The sequence below is a fragment of the Lathyrus oleraceus genome, chromosome 4, assembly GCF_024323335.1.
Source record: "Lathyrus oleraceus cultivar Zhongwan6 chromosome 4, CAAS_Psat_ZW6_1.0, whole genome shotgun sequence".
Lineage (NCBI taxonomy): Eukaryota > Viridiplantae > Streptophyta > Magnoliopsida > Fabales > Fabaceae > Lathyrus > Lathyrus oleraceus.
Genome location: NC_066582.1, coordinates 3,655,716 through 3,667,334, shown reverse-complemented (window position 1 = coordinate 3,667,334; position 11,619 = coordinate 3,655,716). Strand labels below are relative to the sequence as shown.

The window sequence follows — 11,619 nt, the reverse complement described above, 5'->3', positions numbered from 1 at the left end:
TTACAATCTCACTAACTAGAATGCTTATGCCTTTTATATCACAAATTTAGCGTTATGTTAAGCAATCGTAATTGGACTTATGTAGAAGTCACAACTATTTGAGGCCGGGCAATAGAATTTTGGTGTTAATGCATGTTAGAGACATAGTATAATGGATTATGCTCATGAAACATACCACACACAAAAAGAATATGCAAAAGGTGTGGCCTAATCTCATCCATACTTATGTTAATTTTCAATCAACTAGCATTAGGACTTTGAGATGTCATAGGCCAAATGGAATGAATGAATGAAGAAGGGGAATAAGATGAAGTGGGAGGGGAATGGATCAAAACACAAATTGGTCAAAGGAGGACTTTTACTAAATTAATATCATCCATTCATTTTGGGAGATGGAATGTACATTCCATCAATCCCCTAAATCCATTGATATTAATTTGACAAAGTCAAAACAACCTTGACCAAGGCCCAACAACAAGAGTTAAACATAAATAAGTCATCACAATTGGTCAACAAATTTATTTGGCATTTATTCAAATAAAAATACTAAAAATAATGCATTCAATTAAATATGGTTTGTCCAATTCCTAAAATCTCATCAAAACACCAAAGAAATGGCCATGAGATTTATCATAGGTCAAACAAGGTCAAAAGACCTTGGAGAAAAAATTTCATAATTTTTGGACATTTAAAAATATTTTTAAATAATTAAAAACAAATGCAAAATTAATTAATTCATGAAAAATATTAATAATGATCCAAAAAATAATTTTAATTCAAAATATGAAAGAGAAAAATATTTGAAATTTTTTGGTGAAAGTCCCATATTTTTTGGATCAATATTGAATTTAATATGAATTATTGAAATTAATGTAATTAAAATGAAAATTAAAATATCAAAAAAAACGTGGACCACTTGATCTCCCTCACTAATTGAGGTGGCAGATGAAGTGGCCATAAACGTGTTATCCATGATGGACTCAAAGTCAGCGAGCTACACAGTTGGTGATCACAATGGACGTGTGAGATTAAAACAAAATAACAAGATCATGTGGCTGTGAGACATGTCAGCGCATGGCCGGAGCTGTAGCTCCGGTCTTCTTCTCTGTTGGATCTCACCGGATTGGTCCACCATCAACCATCACCAAAATTAAAAACAAGGACATGATTTCAAAGTAAAAATGGCATTGAGCTCGAATCTGGCTTCAATTCAGTCTAACTCCAAGTATATTAAGAGATACATGGAGTTGAAATTTGAGGTACATGAACTGAGTTGCTTCGATTTGGCCTCAAAGCAACTCAATCTTCTTGCCTACATTGGTAGGACTTCAGACAACCAAAGAATCAATGGAATTGAGCAAGAATTTGAGAGAATAGAAGAAATCAAAATTTCTGGAAAATACCTTCAATGGAGGTCTGGATTCAACTGATCTTGATCTTGCTTGTGCTTGATCTCACTCCACTTGCTTGCAGAAGAAGGATTGGATGCTTACAAGGATGTGGATTCCTGTAGATTTGAATTTTAAAACAGTGGAAATTCAACCTCAAATTCAAAAGAATTTCTCAGGTTTATCCTTTGCAAAATAAGGGTTTGAGATGGGGGATCAAAGCTGGCGCGAATGTCTGTTGATTGTTGAGCATATGAGGCTCTATTTATAGCTGAAACCATTGATATTTGCACACTTGAAATCACTTTCCAAATTTGGTCATTGATGATGCATGGGTGCATGGGCGCGCATAGGCCCATAAAATCATTGCCATAAGTCCACAAATTAACGTTAGATAGTCTGAATTCAGCTTGGATTGCAAGGCAAGTGTGCATTTGGATTTGAAGTTTGATCTTTGCCAAGTGATGTCACCATGTTCATTCCATGTGCAACTTATGCATTCCTTGTCTAAAATGAATGAATTTGAGCTCTTTTGAAAGGTGAGATCAAGAGGAACCACTTTCATGTTCAACAATTTTTCATTTCGAGCTTGCAACTTGGAGAAATTTGAGGTTGAAGTTTGGAAATATTTGACATATCAAAATTTTTCTAAGTGTCAAGTCATATGTCTCAATATTCCACATTGCTTAACTTTTTATATGCGCTTCAAATGAGAAAAGTGTCTTCATCAAAGTTGTAGCTTTTTCAAAGTCCTTCAAAATGGTCACCGATTTCATGTCATTTGGATTAGAAATGATAGAGTTATGCATTTTTGAAGTTTGGAAAAATCACTTGATCAATGGTATAGGTCAAAAGTGACCTATAATGTAACCTCATATCACATGCTCAAAAACGTTGAATTTGCTCCCACTCCAAACATAAAAGTTGAAGTAGACACATTGAAATTGATTTTGCAACTTGGAAATCTTTCATCTCATAGAAATTGAGCAAGTTATGGCCTTGGGAAGTTGACTTTCAAATTAGGGTTTAGACAAAATGACCTATAATGTTTCAACATAAAAAATGATTTTCCAAGCAAAACTAGCTCTAGGTCTCAACATGAAAATTGTTTAGAATGTCATTTAGAGTAAGTTTTCTCTTGGATTCATTTTGAAATTGTGAAAATTGTAGGAGATAGGATCTAGGGAGACCCAGTTTTGATCAGATGAATCCATCTGGCCAACCACCATCAACCAACTTGCTAACTTCCAACTCTCTTGACTTTATTGGCTCATGGTAGACCATATATGCATAAGATGATGAAATTTGAAGTGTCCCTTGAGAAATTTGATCAATTGGTGAGATAGCTTGTTGGAGAAGTTACTAAAGATACCCAGTCAAACTAGGGTTTCCAAGGCAAATCACCCTCAAACTCTTGAAGAAAACTTGATCAATATAACATGTAGAGAACATTGGGACTCATATATGATGCTCACAACCATTATTGAATCAATTCTTGGCTGTGCTCTTTGTTCATGAGGGTCTCAAACCCTAGATGTGAACTTGATGAATCAATGGAATCATGCCCTTCCTACAAAAGAGTTAGACAAATGCAAAGATATATTTTTGGTATTTTGGTTAGTGAAATGATAAAATACAAGTATGATATAATGACAAAGTGCTTGGTGATCTCTCCCAAAACAAACCCAATGAAGGAGGGGTAAGGAGGATGCCAAGGTATGATCCCAATGCTAATATTTATGATGGAATTACATGAGGGATCTTAGGATCAAAATTAGGGTCTTACAGTCGTCAATGGAGGAATCGATGACAACACATCTTAAATGAATCAGTCATCCATGGTACAAGACCAACTCAACAATATATGGCATCGTTTAGGCCGGTAACAACTCAACAATTTGTATCTGAGCCGCGGTATTTGATGGATCCACACCAACTTACTTCGTCATCGTACGCCCCATAATAATTCCCCACCCAACACCAATGTCAACCCACTCAAACTCAACAACCAACTTCACAACATCAACCTACCACATACACACAACAACCAAACACCGAACCTCGCAGCCCGTTCATGCCATCCACCCAACAAACAACCATCCAATGTCGCAATCCATTCATACCACCCACAAAAACACAAAACCAAGAATTAAACCCTGCAACTACAACCGTCTATAGATCAGATGATTCATATGGGTCACTTTATCGTATCCCCCCACCAATGACCACCCAAACATCCCATCACCATAACACCCAACCATTGTTTAACTATAGTACGCCCCAGGAACCATTGATTCGTTTCCAAAACGATTCAATGATCCAATTTGGGAAACTATACTGTCCTCAATCCATCCAACCCCAACGACCTAACTACAATGACATGGGCACCGAACTCCATTACGGAAGCGTCGTTGGCCAGAGCCCCTCCGGATATTGGGAACAAATGATGACACATCTGTCAAATATTGTTGGAACTTCCGCCGGACCTTCCCACCAGCCATCGTTTGATCAGGTCAGCATGCAAAGACCTCAAACACCTCAAGAAAATCGTGGGAGACCTTGGAGACAAGCTAACGCACCTGGATGTGGAACAGGGGGACGTTATGATCGGGTCGGTCATTAGTTTATTGTCAGTCCAATGTAACTAATTATTACCACATGAATAAATTTTTTTGTTGCATTATTCTTTTTTATTTAATAAATAAATAAAATTAAAAATTAAAAAAATTTAAAAAAAAAATAACACAAGGGGTGTAGGCGCCAGAAGCATTGGCGCCCACACCACAAGCAACACTAAGGCGTCAGGGGCATTGACGCTTCCTCACGAGGGTCAATGCATGCTCCAATAACACTGACGCCTCCTCATGAGGAGCCCAATGCATGCGCCAATGCTATTGGTGCCTCCTCTTCATGCTTAGGGGATGCGCCAATTCATCTCGCGCATCCTCTTTTAAAAGTGGTTATTTTGGAATTTTTTTAATTATTTGTTGTTTTCGATTTTTTTTTAAAAAATGGTTATTTTAAAAAAAAATCAATAACTTAATATAATTTTGATTTTTGTGAAAGAAACTCCTAAAACAGTCCAAAAAGAGAAAAGTCTAGAAAAAGTCAATACTTATAATGCACTTTTTAAAAAATATATATTAAATGAGTAATATTTTAAATAAATTCAAGGTTAGTCAATCAAGACTAATGAACCTTCCATAAATACTAATTGTATAAAATAAATATTCATTATAAAAAACTGAAGTAGTCCAGATTATGTGCACCAAACACCTATATTCCAAAACATAGTTTCTCTCTAATACAATCTTCTGAATTTATATACACTGATATTTAGTCGATTTACTATAGACAATTACAAACCAAAATGAAGTTCATGAAACTTGGGACAAACTCAGATAGTTTCTACACTGAATAATCTACCAGGTATTTACTTAATCATTCATCCATTTCGTTAACAATCTTCCTACAAAAAAACATTTTCAAAGATCAACATCTATTCTCATAAATGTAGGACATTGACATCAGATATACCCTCAGACATTGTAATACAAATCAATGAAACTACTTTTCTTCTACACAAGGTATTAATGACTTAGAACTGAAGTGGTTATAAAGATTAGTTCATCTATATAGTTATGTTCTTTTTACCTGCAGGATGCACTTCTTCCAAAATGTGGCCTCCTTCAAAGGCTTTGTGACGAATCTATTGATTCGGAGAGTGTCAATATGGAGCTTCATGATATACCTGGAGGAAAAGAAGCTTTTGAAATCTGTTCAAAGTTTTGTTATGGGATTTCTATAGAAATTAGTGCTCGTAACTTTATTCCTTCATATTCTGCTTCCAAGTTCCTTATAATGAATGACTTTGTTACAAAGGGAAACTTCGAAGGAAAACTTGAGGTTTTCTTCAACTCGTTCATTCTCGAAAGTTGGAAAGATTCCATTGCAACTCTTTGGACTACTATTACATTACCAGAGTGGTTTGAGAATCTCGGTATTGTCAGAAAGTGCATTGATTCCATCATTGAGAAAATTCTCGTACCCTCCCACGAGGTCAAACACAAACTATTAGTTCCTAACATTTTATGTTCATGACTGTTTGTTTTTGTTTTGTTTACATATGATGATTTTGTGCAGGTCAATTGGTCTTTCACCTATTCTAGACCCGGTTACATTAAAAAACAACACCATCAAGTCCCAAAGGATTGGTGGACTGAGGATGTTTCTGGTCTTGACATAGATATTTTCAGGTGCTTAATAATGATTATTCAATCAACCTGCGTGCAGCCTCCATAACTTATCGGCGAAGCCTTACATGTCTATGCATGTCGGTGGCTTCCAGACATCAAAAAGCTTAATAAAAGTTCAGACATCTCAGCATCTCAAATAGAAGAATCTAAGGTGAAAAATAGGAAAATTCTTGAAACAATTGTAAGCATGATTCCTATAGATAAAGGGTCAATTTTAGTTGGTTTCCTGTTTAGACTTCTTGGAATTTCAATCCATTTGAATGTCTCATCATTTGTAAAGACAGAACTTATAAGGAGAGCTAGCTTACAGTTTGAAGAGACAACATTGAGTGACCTTCTTTATCTTTCAAAATCCTCTTCTGACCGGTATTATTATGATATCGATATAGTTCTAACAGTGTTGGAATCTTTCCTCAAGCATTGGAAAAGAATGTCTCTTAGTGTTATGGATAACAACTACTCTCTCAAATCAATTAGAAATTTCGCAAAACTCATAGATTCCTATCTTCAAGTGGTTGCTGAGGACGATAAAATGCAAGTCTCAAAGTTTGTTTCTCTTGCTGAAACTGTGCCATGCATCGCTCGAGTTGACCACAATGATCTATACAAGGCAATTAACATCTACCTTAAGGTTAAATACTAATACCCTACATTTTATTACTTTTATCGTCATCTAGAGTCCATTTGTTTTGAATAAACATTTCTTATTTTCATTTCCGACATAAAATTTTAATCATGAAACTATCTTCTATTTTGATTTTATTTCCTGTTCAATGTTGTCAATATTTACCATTGTGGCTAGCGCAAAAACCACCACGTATATCAGCCATAGCACTGTCATTGTGGATATTTGATAACACCGCTCTTATTGAAAACAATTTGTTTAAAATTCTCAACAGGTTTTGAGGGATTTGAGACTCTAATAATGTAGAGTTTATGGAAATAACATATCAAATCAAAATACAATACTTTATGCTTAACTTGAACACTAAAAGAAACTAATAGTTTGTTTTATTTATCTTCTTTAAACTTTTCAATTAGCATAAACACTTTGAAACTGGTTGATAGAACTTCTTGACTTTCCATGCATGGTAAAGTAAACAAAAAAAGAAATATGTAGGCTCGCTATTGCAAGCTATACAAGCTATTTGCCTTTATACGACTCCAATAGCTCTCTTATGAAGTGGTGGGCCTCTAGAAGCAAGAAGAGGTCAGTCTCTTTTGCTCGTTCCGTAATTTACTTACGATCTCGTGTAACACTCATGCCTATCTTTAAAGGGGCTTATGCACTCCACTCACTATCTACTAATCGAGCGTAAGAGCGAGCAAAGCCTTCCATTTAGTGGCTTCCCCCTTATGAAGCCTTCTATTTAGTTGCTTTCCCTTTTATCCCTCACCCTACTCTTTCATTTCTGCTTAAGCTTCCCTTGTCTGAGGGATTCAGTGAATACCCGAGAACCATAATCTTTACTATAACAACTTCTACGACATTAGGCGTGAAGGCACGATTAGTTCCACAAACCTCACTACACTGACCATAGTAAATCCCTTCTCGTTGTACCAAAATAGAGATTTGATTTAAAGGATCATGTACAACATCACATTTGACACCTAAGGAAGGTATAACCCAACCATGAGGTAGTGTTACAATAATACATAGATGAAAAAACAACTTATGACATAACTATAAGAGCTTTCAAATTATTTACATAAGCTCACCTAGGAACCATATTGCACAATGGAAATAAAAGTAGGAAAAGAAGGATGACTTTCATTTTAATATAATTGATTTTATATGATTATTAAATAGCTCATTTTAAATATTCAAGTGAATCTAAATACATTTTATATTATGTCAAATGAATATACATGTGCGGAAGCGCGAAACATGAGTATATTACATGTTTATCATTATGTAAATGCTTAATTAAGTTATTTATATAAACAATGCCTAAATCAATATATGTAATTAAGTGGAAACTTATTATTATTTGATTGATGTGATTAAATTTTAATGCATGAATGAATAGGTACATCTCGATATGTGTAAAGTAGACAAGAAGAAACTGTGTGGAATTCTAGATTGCCAGAAACTTACTACGGAAATATGCCACCAAGCAGTAAAAAACGAGCTTCTACCGTTAAGAACTGTAGTGCAGCTTCTGTACTTTGAACAAGAGAAATTATCTATGGCAAACACGACTCAAATAATGGATGGAAATTTGGCATTAGAGTTGGAAAAAAAGATGAGAATAAGAGGAAGAGAGATTTAAGAGAGAGATGAAAGTAGTTCAAGCTACATGTTTGAAGTTGATCCTAAAAATATGATAACAAGGGTAACATGAATATGGAAGATTGAGAAAAACAATTAATTTATGAATTCAAAGTTCAAACCGTCCTGGATAATGATATGCAATTTGTAGCTTCAATTCTTATTTATTTATGGAATGATTTAAAATATCAATGATTTTTCCAATGCATATGCAAGGGTTTTTGTTTGTTTGTTCATTATTTTTGATGAGAAAGGAAGACATAATATATGGAGGAATGTGATTATGAAAATGAAAAGTATCAGTAATTTAAATTTGGGCATTTTGAATATAAATCTAAGAAAATGTATAGCATATGAAGATAAACTGTGTTTATCATTCACTTTCTTTTATTGACCTACTTTTTTTATAAATAGTAACAAGAACACTATAATAAAAAACAAAGCTCTTCTTCAAATTTATAACTAGATCAAACTCAATACCTCCAGTTAAATTAAAAAATACTCTTATTATTTCATTAAAATGATATTGGATTTAATTGCCTACATGAAAAATTATTACTCAAACGTCTAACTTTTTTAGTTTTATAATAAAATATAATTTATTAAATAAATGTCCTATATGAAATATTTTTGGCCATCTTTTCCCATATAGTATTTCACATATTTTTTTTCTCGGCTATCTTGATCAATTATATAGATCAAATCAACTTCATGGATTAAATTTTATCTCAATGTTCTACCCATGCATATGAATATATTTTTATCTAACTCTTTAATTTTGAGATTTTTGTAATATTTTTTTTATAGTTTTCAAAGTCTTCCTCTATCTTTTGTTTGACTTCTCTCTAAATCTATTCACTTTACTACATAGTCAATAGTGTTAAGAATTTGTTATCAATCAATTTGGATCGATTGATATTCAATTAGTCATAAATGTAAATTATATTATTATGTATGGTGTAATATACAACATGTTTTGTCATATTCGACACACAGAGATACAATTACAACATGGTATCTAGAGTTGGTTGACCTATTGTCTTCCACAGAAAAAATTTCCCCTTTTTTCCACAAATGTTTGACCATCCATGGCACTGACACGAGCACCCCAACGCACTCGAAGACATTCTGGAGAGATAACCATACCGCTGGATTCGTCTCCACCTGATCTATCAGAATCTGAAAACCCCACCACGATTCGCCGTTTGACGCGCCTTCTGCAACCCGCGCGTGAATCTTACGTGCCACCCTACTAGCCAAGCTTGGCCACACGTATCGCCGCCCATGTTGTCGTCGTCACCTCTTTCCCGCACTCTCTCCAGATCTACTCTTGGTTTTTTGTTCCAACCCATCAAATATCATGGGAGATACTGATAATGTCACGTTTACTAAAGTTCCACTTATCACATAAAGAAAGTAAATGGAATAGCCAACTATAACATATGGGTTGGTGTTGTCAAAATGTGGTTTCACGTTCAAGGATATGAGGATCACTTAACTACAAAATCCAATAAAATTCCCGTCGCCAACATTATGCTTAAACTTTAATACCCAGTTCACTTTGATAGCTTTTGCGTTGAAGTTTTTGAAAATATGGACTTTGAGTTGTTCAATACCTTTTGAATCATCTCTGATAATCACAATATCATCAATATAGACAACATGAAAAATGAGCCAAACAATGAAGAAATATTAAAAGGAAACAAACTAATCCACTTCACATCTAATCAAATTAAAGTGTATTAGGACAAAGATGAAGTGATCAAACCAAGCACGCATGGATTGTTTCATCCCATAAAGAGAACGGTAAAGACTATTGAAAAATCAAGAATTACACAAACATTAAAATCTATGTGATCTATGTAAATTTTCTTATGTAACTCTCTGTGTAATGAGGCAATTTTAATGCTCAAATTGATGAGTGACAACCTAGTTAGAAAGAGGTGAACATAAATAGTTTTTGCCAAGGGGTAATTATATGACTAATTATTTTTTATTTAAATAAAGTTGAGAAAATCTAAATTAAATAAAGAAACTCATTTATATTTAAAGTAAAGTAAATTTGAAAGTAAGTTAAATTGGATGGTTGAAATTTAAATTGTGAGTTTTAAGACGAAAGAAGACATAACATGATTGAAAAGAAATAGCTTATATGGATAAACAACATTGATAAATACATGGAGCCTTCTATATAACCTTCAAAATGATGAAAATGACGGATAAACAAAAATAATTAATAAAAATATGAATAAATCAAACTCAAATATCCCTTTAAAACATTTTTGAATTTATCACAAGAACATAAAATACTTCTTAAATGCTCAAACATTACTCACTCTATTGATTTAAAAAATACACTCATATTCGGTGGTGTCAAATATAGCTAAAAGTTTATATTGAAAATATCTCTTAATTAATAACTTAATATGATTGTGATTTTTGTGAAACAAACTTCTAAAAAAGTCCAAAAAAAATGTATAGAAAAAGTCAATATTGATAATGCACTTTTTATAAAATAAAAAAAAAAGAGTAATGTTTTAAATAATTCAAGGTTAGTCAAACAAGACTAATGAACCTTCCATAAATCTTAATTGTATAAAATAAATATTCATTATAAGAAACTGAGGTAGTCTAGATTCTGTGCACCAAACACCTCTATTCCAAAACATAGTTTCTCCCTAATACAATCTTCTGAATTTATATACATTGATATTTAATTAATTTTCAGATAGACGACGACAAACCAAAATGAAGTTCAAGAAAGTTAGGAAAAAGTCATATGTTTTCTACACTAAATAATCTACCAGGTATTCACTTAATCATTCATTCATTTCATTAATAATTTGTCTCTATAAAATATTTTCAAAAATTAACATGTATTCTCATAAATGCAAGACATTGACATCAAATATACTCTCAGACATTGTAATATAAATAAATGAAGCTACTTTTCTTCTACACAAGGTATTAATGACTTGGAACTGAAGTGGTTATAAAGATTAGTTCATCTATATATTTATGTTCTTTTTACCTGCAGGATGCACTTCTTTTAAAATGTGGCCTCCTACGAAGGATTTAGGATAAATCTAGTAAAAGAAGCTTTTGAAATATGTGCAAAATTTTGTTATGGAATTTCTACATAAATTAGTGCTTGTAACTTTATACCTGCATATTCTGCTACCAAGTTCCTTATAATGAATGACTTTGTTGCAAAGGGAAACTTCAAAGGAAAACTTGAGGTTTTCTTCAACTCGTTCATTCTAGAAAGTTGGAAAGATCCCATTGCAACTCTTCAGACTAATATAAAAGATGCTAGCTTCCTTAACTCTTTCAAGTCGGGACATCTAATACAAAAGATGCTAGCTTCCTTAACTCTTTCAAGTTGGAACATCGGAAACTGTACTTCTTAGTGTTCTTTCGTCCACAATCCATGGTCTGAAAATATTTGCGAATGACACCTTAGTTCCTTGAAATTTTCGTGTGATGAATGTTATGATACGCATGAATGCATGAATGCAACAATCACAAATAAGGGATCACACACAAGGCAAACAAAGGTCAAGGGATGAATCAAGTCATTGTCAAGATTAATCATCCATTTTGGTGGATTATGGTTTTCACCTTATCAACACCCAAGTTCCATTGATATTGACAAGACTTGATTGGATCAACCAAGAATCAAGGGTTTGTTGTAAGTCACGAG

The 11,619-nt window shown here is 33.4% G+C and overlaps 1 pseudogene; it reads left to right on the top strand.

Annotated features, from left to right (window-relative positions):
- Positions 1-4,755: 4,755 nt before the first annotated feature.
- Positions 4,756-8,075, top strand: LOC127135079 (BTB/POZ domain-containing protein At5g47800-like; annotated as a pseudogene).
- Positions 8,076-11,619: the final 3,544 nt, after the last annotated feature.